This window comes from Phragmites australis, chromosome 24 (genome assembly GCF_958298935.1).
Source record: "Phragmites australis chromosome 24, lpPhrAust1.1, whole genome shotgun sequence".
NCBI classification, from domain to species: Eukaryota; Viridiplantae; Streptophyta; class Magnoliopsida; order Poales; family Poaceae; genus Phragmites; species Phragmites australis.
Window position 1 is genome coordinate 20,232,726 of NC_084944.1, and position 7,732 is coordinate 20,240,457.

The window sequence follows — 7,732 nt, forward strand, 5'->3', positions numbered from 1 at the left end:
TGTCAGGCCGAGTGAAGGTGAGGTACTGTAATGCACCAGCCAAGCTCCGATAATCAGTTGGGTCTGAAACAGGGGCGCCAGTAGTAGCGGATAGCTTGGCGCACGTGTCAACCGGCGTGCTGCAAGGCTTGCAGTCGCTCATGCCGGCACGCTCCAGGATCTCGAGGCAGTACTGGTTCTGGCTGAGGAAGAGGCCGGTGGATTGCCGAGTAACACTGATGCCAAGGAAGTGATGAAGAGTACCCAAGTCCTTCATAGAGAACTCGGACTGAAGAGCCTGGATCGTCCAGCTGAGTAAGGCTGGTGAGGAGGCCGTCAGAACAATGTCATCAACATAGAGTAGAAGATAGACACAATCAGCCCCGTGGCGGTAGATGAATAGGGATGTGTCGCTCTTGGCCTCATGAAAACCAATGGACACCAGAAAAGTGGCAAATTTGCTGTACCAAGCTCGCGGAGCTTGTTTAAGACCATACAGGGACTTGTTGAGACGGCATACTCTGTCTGGATGAGTGGAATCAACAAATCCGGAAGGCTGAATGCAATAGACGGTCTCATCAAGGGTTCCATGAAGGAAGGCATTCTTGACATCCAGCTGATGAACAAGCCAATCCCGAGAGACAGAAAGACTCAGAAAGTGCGGACAGTGGCCGGTTTGACAACCGGGCTGAATGTCTCATCAAAATCAACACCAGGGCGCTGAGTGAAGCCCCGGAGAACCCATCGAGCCTTGTATCTGTCCAGGGTGCCATCAGCTTAAATTTGTGGCGAAAAATCCACTTCCCAGTCACGAGATTAGCACCAGGAGGGCGAGCAACAAGATCCCAAGTATGATTCTCCTGAAGAGCAGCAAATTCCTCCTCCATCGGCACGCCAGTGTGGATCCATCAGGGCCGCACAGTATGTGCGCGGAACTGGACACAAGGCGGACATGTGCAAGCTCTCCTTGTGCTTGGGCTTGTGGATGCCATCCTTGCCGCGAGTGATCATTGGATGCGAATTTACCACCGGCATGGCTGGCGATGCGCCAAGAGCGGACGGGGGCCGCTGACCGCCAGGGATACGTGCACTCCGGGCACGTGTGGGCACAACTGGCGGGGCTGGCGCAAGAGGCAAGGCGCCCCCGGGTGCTGTAGCAGCAGAAGGCCCAGGAATGTCGGCCCGAGGCGCTGAGGCCTGGCTCGGCGAAGGACAGGTCTTAGCAGGGAGCGAGGCCGGCCCACTGTCGGGGGCAGGCCCAGCAGAGGCAGCCCGAGCGGCCGGCCCATGTAGCTGAGGTGGAGTGCCGACCAGTGCAGGCCGCGGGTGATCAGCAGGGGGCGCCCCGAGCGGCACATCGAGACGTGCACCAGTGCCACGCACGGCATGACAAGGTACGGAAGCCCGGCCGATAGGCGCCTGTGAAACACCAGAAAAATCTTCCAAAAATTCATAGTCAGCAGCACTTGTGGCATTAGACGGTTGCTCAGCAAAAGGAAATGATGTCTCATCAAAAACCACGTGTCGAGACACGATCACCCTGTTGGAGACTGGATCAAAGCACCGGTATCCTTTGTGCTCAAGGGGGTAGCCTAAAAAGGCACACTTAACTGAGCGGGGTGAAAGTTTGTGTGGTGCAGTGGCTGAGAGATTGGGGTAGCAAGTACACCCAAACACACGAAGGTGATTGTAGGAAGGATGGACTCCATGTAGAGCAAAATAGGGAGTGTGTTGGCTAAGGGTTTTGGTGGGGTGGCAGTTTATGAGGTGGGTGGCGGTGTGAAGGGCCTCAACCCAGAATGAGCTGGGGAGGTTGGCTTGAAAAAGAAGGGAGCGAACGATGTTATTGATAGAACGGAGCATACGTTCGGCTTTCCCGTTTTGTGGAGAGGTGTGTGGGCAAGACATGCGCATGGTGACTCCTTTGGTGAGAAAGAAAATGCGGGCCGAGGAGTTGTCAAACTCACGACCGTTATCACACTGAATACTGTGAATAATAGTAGAAAACTGAGTTTGCACGTATGCAAAAAACTGAGAAATGGTAGAAAAGGTGTCGGACTTGAGACGCAAAGGAAAAGTCCAAACATAATGTGAATAATCATCAAGAATGACAAGATAATATTTGTAACCCGAAACGCTAACAACGGGAGATGTCCATAAGTCACAGTGAATCAACTCAAAAGCAGATGTGGATCTACTGAAAGAGCTAGTAAAAGGAAGACGAACATGACGACCAAGTTGACAGGCGTGACAAATGGTGGTAGAGACTCCATGGGGAATGACCGAGGAGCGAGCGAGGCGGGCGAGAGCATCATGACCGAGATGACCAAGGCGTCGGTGCCAAAGGGTGATGGAGTCGGCGGTGAGAGCATGCGCAGGAGACGATGGGCAGAACGGATAGAGATCACCCGAGCTATTGCACATGGCGATCACGGTCCTGGACTGAAGATCCTTCACGGAAAAACCAAAAGGGTCAAACTCAACTGTGCAATTATTGTCAGAAACAAAACGCCGAACAGATATGAGATTCTTGATGATTTGAGGAGAGACCAGGATGTTGTTAAGAGCAAAGGAGCCATGCAAATTTGTAGAGCCAACGGAAGTGACAGGAAGAAAAGAGCCATTGCCCACAATAATACTAGAAGGTGTATGCAAGGAGGGTGTATGGGAAAGGGAGAGGATACCGGCGTCGGAAGCCATATGAGATGTGGCACCCATGTCCATATACCAGTCATGTGCAGGGGAAGACGGCTGTGTCAGGGAGACGGTGTTGAACGCATTCGCCAGTGCGTGCTGGTCCCATGTAGGCACCGAGGTCGAGCTGCTGTTGCTGCTCCAGATCGGTGGCGAAGGAGGCGAGTAGTACGGCTGCAGAGCATGGGCCGCACCGGTCGGTGCAGCCGAGCCAAATTGGCCAGCACCGAAGGCCGCCAAGGGAGTGGCGGGCTGGATCATCGTGGGAGGTAGGGTGGCCACGCCACCCGCAGCGCCAGCTTGGCCCACCAAGGCAGCACCAGCGAAGGGCGCCTGGCCCAATGTAGCAGGCGGCCGTGGGCCGAGTAAACCGCGGCCCAGTGGTCCAGGCCACATCTGGATCGTACCAGCCCATGGATTATGGGGACTAGGCTAGGAAGAGTGTTGCTGCTGCTGTTGTTGGCCAGATGGAGCACCCGAGCCATTCTGTCCACCACCATTACCGCGACGCCGGCGATTATTGCGGGAATTTCGGCCGCCGTTGCCGCCGCTATTTCCGCCGTTGCCGTTGTGGCCGGCGTGGCCACCGGAGCCAAACCCGGCGGCATGGAGAGGAGGAGGGGCAGGACCGCCCCCAGGCGCAGAGCCGCGGCCAGCCCCACCACTTGAAGAGCCAGCGTCCAGAAAGGCTGTCGATGCGCCGGAAGAACGACTGCCGCGAGTGATCTCTTCAAGCAGTAGTTACGATCTGGCTTCGACAAAGGTAGGAAACGGTTTTTGCAAAGGAAGAATGGTCTGCAGGTGGCGAAACAGTTCATTCAAACCTTTGAGCAGCGTGAGGACGATCGTGCGGTCGGTGACGGGCTCGCCGAGATCGGCAAGGCCATCGGCCATTCTCTTGAGACATCGGCAGTAGTCGGTGACGGAGAGGTCGCCTTGGACGAAGCAATGAAACTCCGCTGAGAGGTTGAGGGCGCGCTGCTCCCGGTTTCCCAAAAATTGGTGTTCGAGGTCGCGCCAAACGATACGCGCGGTGGAGGAGGCCGACATCACGATCTTGAGGAGCTCGGCGGAGATGGAGCCGTAGAGCCATGCGAGGACGACGCAATCCATGCGCGCCCAATCCGTCCGGTCCGGATGGTAGGCATCGGACAGGACATGGTCGGCCAATGCGTACTTGCCGAGGATGACGAGGAAGAGACCCCGCCACTTTGTGTAGTTGGCCGCAGCGAGGTCAAGAGTGACCGGGACCAACGTCTTGACGTTGAGAACCGCCACGGCCTGGGCGTGAAGGGATGTCGTGGCGTCATCACTAGGATCGACGGAGAGGGTGGCAGCCTCTGGAAGGGATCCAGGCGGTGGTATGGCCGGCTACAGGGGCGCAGCCAGGGTGGGCGTGGATGCATGGGTAGGAGGTGCCGCAGGAGACGTCAACACGGGAGCAGAAAGGGAGGCGAAGACTGCTCGGACCGCATCGGCAGTCGCGGCGGCGATGATGTCCGCGAGGGATGCAGCAGGGGTGTCGGGGGAGATAGCCGCAGCAGCGACGTCGAGAGCTGCCTGGGTGGATGCGTCGAGGGAGTCAGCGGGCGCGGCCATGCCAGGCGCCTGTGACGAGAGAGAGGAGCGGAAGCTACGGATCGAACAAATCTGATGCCATGTGAGAATGATTGGGCTCAACGCTACGCTGATTCATTACGGAGGAAACCACATATATACACCTCACCCTTGCCATAACAACTCAACCGATTTATAGCAACAGAATCGGGAGGTTTGGAGGGAATATCGGTGGTGATACAAACTGCCATGCAAGGCTAGATATGATACATCTAACAGTTCTTTCATTTTTCACGGTTCTAGAATGGAACTCTGCAACCATGAAAGATAGGTCCTATCTCTCATGGTTGTTTAGGTCTCTATTGTCTCTCATGGTTCGGGACTGGAACCGTGAAAGATAAAGTTTCTACCGGAGGTTCAAAACAAATCTATATGAACAGGTTGCCAAAGAAACTTAGCAAAGTGACAATAACAAAATATATGCTCTAATTTTCCACAATTCTAACTTGCGTACATTTTCTGACCTAAAGGTATCAAAAGTAAGAAAAAGATGTTCGACATTCATTAAGCAAGTCCAGAAATGATTCTGCCAAACCCAAACTCATTTGAAAATAGTCTTATTGCCTAAATACTTTCTCCTCGAAAGATTTTGCCAAACCCATACTCATTTAAGAACATGAATAGCCACTTACTAAATAAACTTCCATTTTTCAAATCAAAATCGTCGTGGATAACCAACTAATGTAGGTTCTTGGGTCAGCAAACTATATCCCACTTAGCATATCTATACGATCCTTTTGTGATTGTCACATTGCTAAGAAAATCTAGATGTGAAAGGATCCAAACTTTTTATTTGTGCCAATAATTTTAAACTTATTTCTGCAGTCCGGCCAGGCTGCGGATGATGTACGGGAGGATGCCTCCATGGTTGAAGTATGCCAGCTCCAGCTGCATGACAACCAAGCACAGAATAATGTGTAATTTACATGCGAACTGACTGATCAGAAGCTTCTGAAGATACGATTGTCTAGATAGAAATAGCAAAATCTACTAGTTTTTGGAATGTATGTACCTCTGTATCCAAGCGAAGAGTGCAAGTGAAGGGTCTCCTGTTGTCGGTAGTCATGGTCACGTCCTGGCCGGGACGGATCTCGCCGATGCTGGTAGGGAGGTGGATGGCCGAGTGAATCAGCATCCTCGCCAGCTTTGAAGCAGAGAGGAATGATATTCCATCCCCACCAAGTTGCTTCGGTGGATACGTTCGAAGCTCTTAGCAATCACTGCCTTGATACCCTGTAAATGCTTCATGATACATATATATGAACCCCTAATTTAATTTTGTCATTTTAGCTTTTAAATTTTGTTCACAAATACATGTTGTTTTGCAGTTCTCTAGACACATCCCCTCACATTATAGCCCCAGAATCATTACTTCAATGTCACATTTCGGCTACACATCTTTGGACAACGAACACAAGAATAGGAGTAAGAGAGAAAGGTGGTACGGTGGTCATTTTAGGCTACTCTTCAGTTCTTCTATCGATAGCAAAAATGACAAATATTTAAGAATGGAGGGAGTACCAAACAAGAAGGACTGGATCATCTGAGTATTAAATCTGCAGCGACCAACTTACCAGGATTATTATATTGGTCCTTGGCAACAGAGTCACGAGAGCTGCCACTCCCGTACTCAGCACCAGCAATAATGATGATCGTATCATGACCCTCGGATTTGTATATTTCTGCAATGCGGAAATATATAAAAATCTTTCTGTACATACAAGTTTGCATTAGAAAGTGTCATTGAGTAAAACCGCAGAAAACTCTGATGCTTCTAGTGTTCACATAAATACCCACAACATACCATGGCCGCATCGAAGACATAAAGCTCCTCCCTGGTTTACCGGAACATGAACTGTCCTGGGTCCAACCTTTCCATTCATAAGCTTGTTCACAATCCTCATGTTTGCAAATGCTCTCCTCATTGTTGCCACGCCGGCCGCCGTATGAGCTGAATTTCTTCTGGTCCATGCCGCACGTGCGCAGGTACTTAGCAAGCAATAGGCTTCCTTCACAACCTGTAGTAGCTGAATTTCTTTTTGGCCTGCGACTTATGTTGATGCTGAAGAACCTCTCTGGCCGTCGCACGTTGTTTGACGTTGTGAATGGTTCGATATCTATGCATCTTGTTCTGTATGGATCGGTCTGGCAGTTCACTGTATTCACAATCTGAAATTGAGGAACAGTTGGTACAGTGCGATTACAGAAGCTGGTTCTTCCACAAACATCACAAGGGCATACAATTTACTCAAATTACCGAGTTCAACACTATTATGAGCGTAAAAAAAGAGTCTTCAATTCGCCTCATGGCAACAGTTAGCATGACCAATACATACGAGTACATTAGCCAATTGTACAAGATCTAAATATCTGAAATAGCTGCTCTTTTCTATCAGGGCCGCTTTATTGCTCGGCTGCATGCAACAACCTTACTCCCTTGATTGCATTCCTGTTGAGGCTGAATATCAGGTATTTTCTTTTCTTGATGTTTTCAACTTTTGATTTTTACAGCAAAACATGCCATCCAGGAGAATCTTTGGTTACATGCTACACCTCCTTAAGAGATTTCATTATAAGGAAAGATGTGGTTTTCTGAGTGGATCGGGCTTTTCCTGCTCACTGTTCTATTTCATTCTCAGAAAGAATTCTTGGAGCTACATCTGAAAGCAGCAAGTGACTATATATGGCAGCATCAGTTGGTGATTTCCAGTAGAGCCAAAACTTTAGTGAGCCTCCTGCTGTCTGTGGGGTACGTTTAAAATATTTCTTCTATATAATTGAATTAGTAGTCCTAACAAACTCATGCTATGAAAATACCTTCCACTTGGATAAAAAATTCTGTGCTATCAGTCTCAGGTTTAGAGAAGACAAATGATATATCGTACATTCATGTCAGAATAACAGTGCGCTTTGCTCTGCATTTTGAATAACAGTTGGCATTACAACAACTCAAATTTCTTATTTTAAATGTGTTCTCTTTGTTTTCTTTGTCATTAGTGGTTAGCTTAATGTCTATTTGATCTTCATGAACAAAATGCTGCGACCAATACCTGCTGCACTTCTTCCCTTGAAACCATGTCTGCGATGAAGGAATCCTTTTCAACTCTTCAGAAACTGCGTGTCGGCCATTCCTCTCTATCAATGACACCAGGCGGCTCCAGTGATGATTCGAAGTTCTTGACGCCACTGCCTCAGTGGAGAGGTTGCTGATTCTGTGTGCTCTGTCTGCATCCATTTCGATGTTTGACTCAAGCGACAACTGATGTTAGGAATGATCTTAAGTTCATTACTAAAGTCGATATTTTCTGGCAAAAAACATATTCTGTACTGATACAACTCGACAGTCATTAACGATCAGAAACATGTAATTTCACTTGGCATACCTGACAAGCATCAGTTTTTTGAAGTCGTTTTGTGCCAAAGAAAAATTACTGCTTTTTTC

The 7,732-nt window shown here is 49.6% G+C and overlaps 1 pseudogene; it reads right to left on the reverse strand.

The window, feature by feature from the left end:
* Nucleotides 1-5,103: 5,103 nt before the first annotated feature.
* On the reverse strand, nucleotides 5,104-7,367 carry LOC133907247 (putative aconitate hydratase, cytoplasmic; annotated as a pseudogene).
* Between the last annotated feature and the right edge of the window lie 365 nt (nucleotides 7,368-7,732).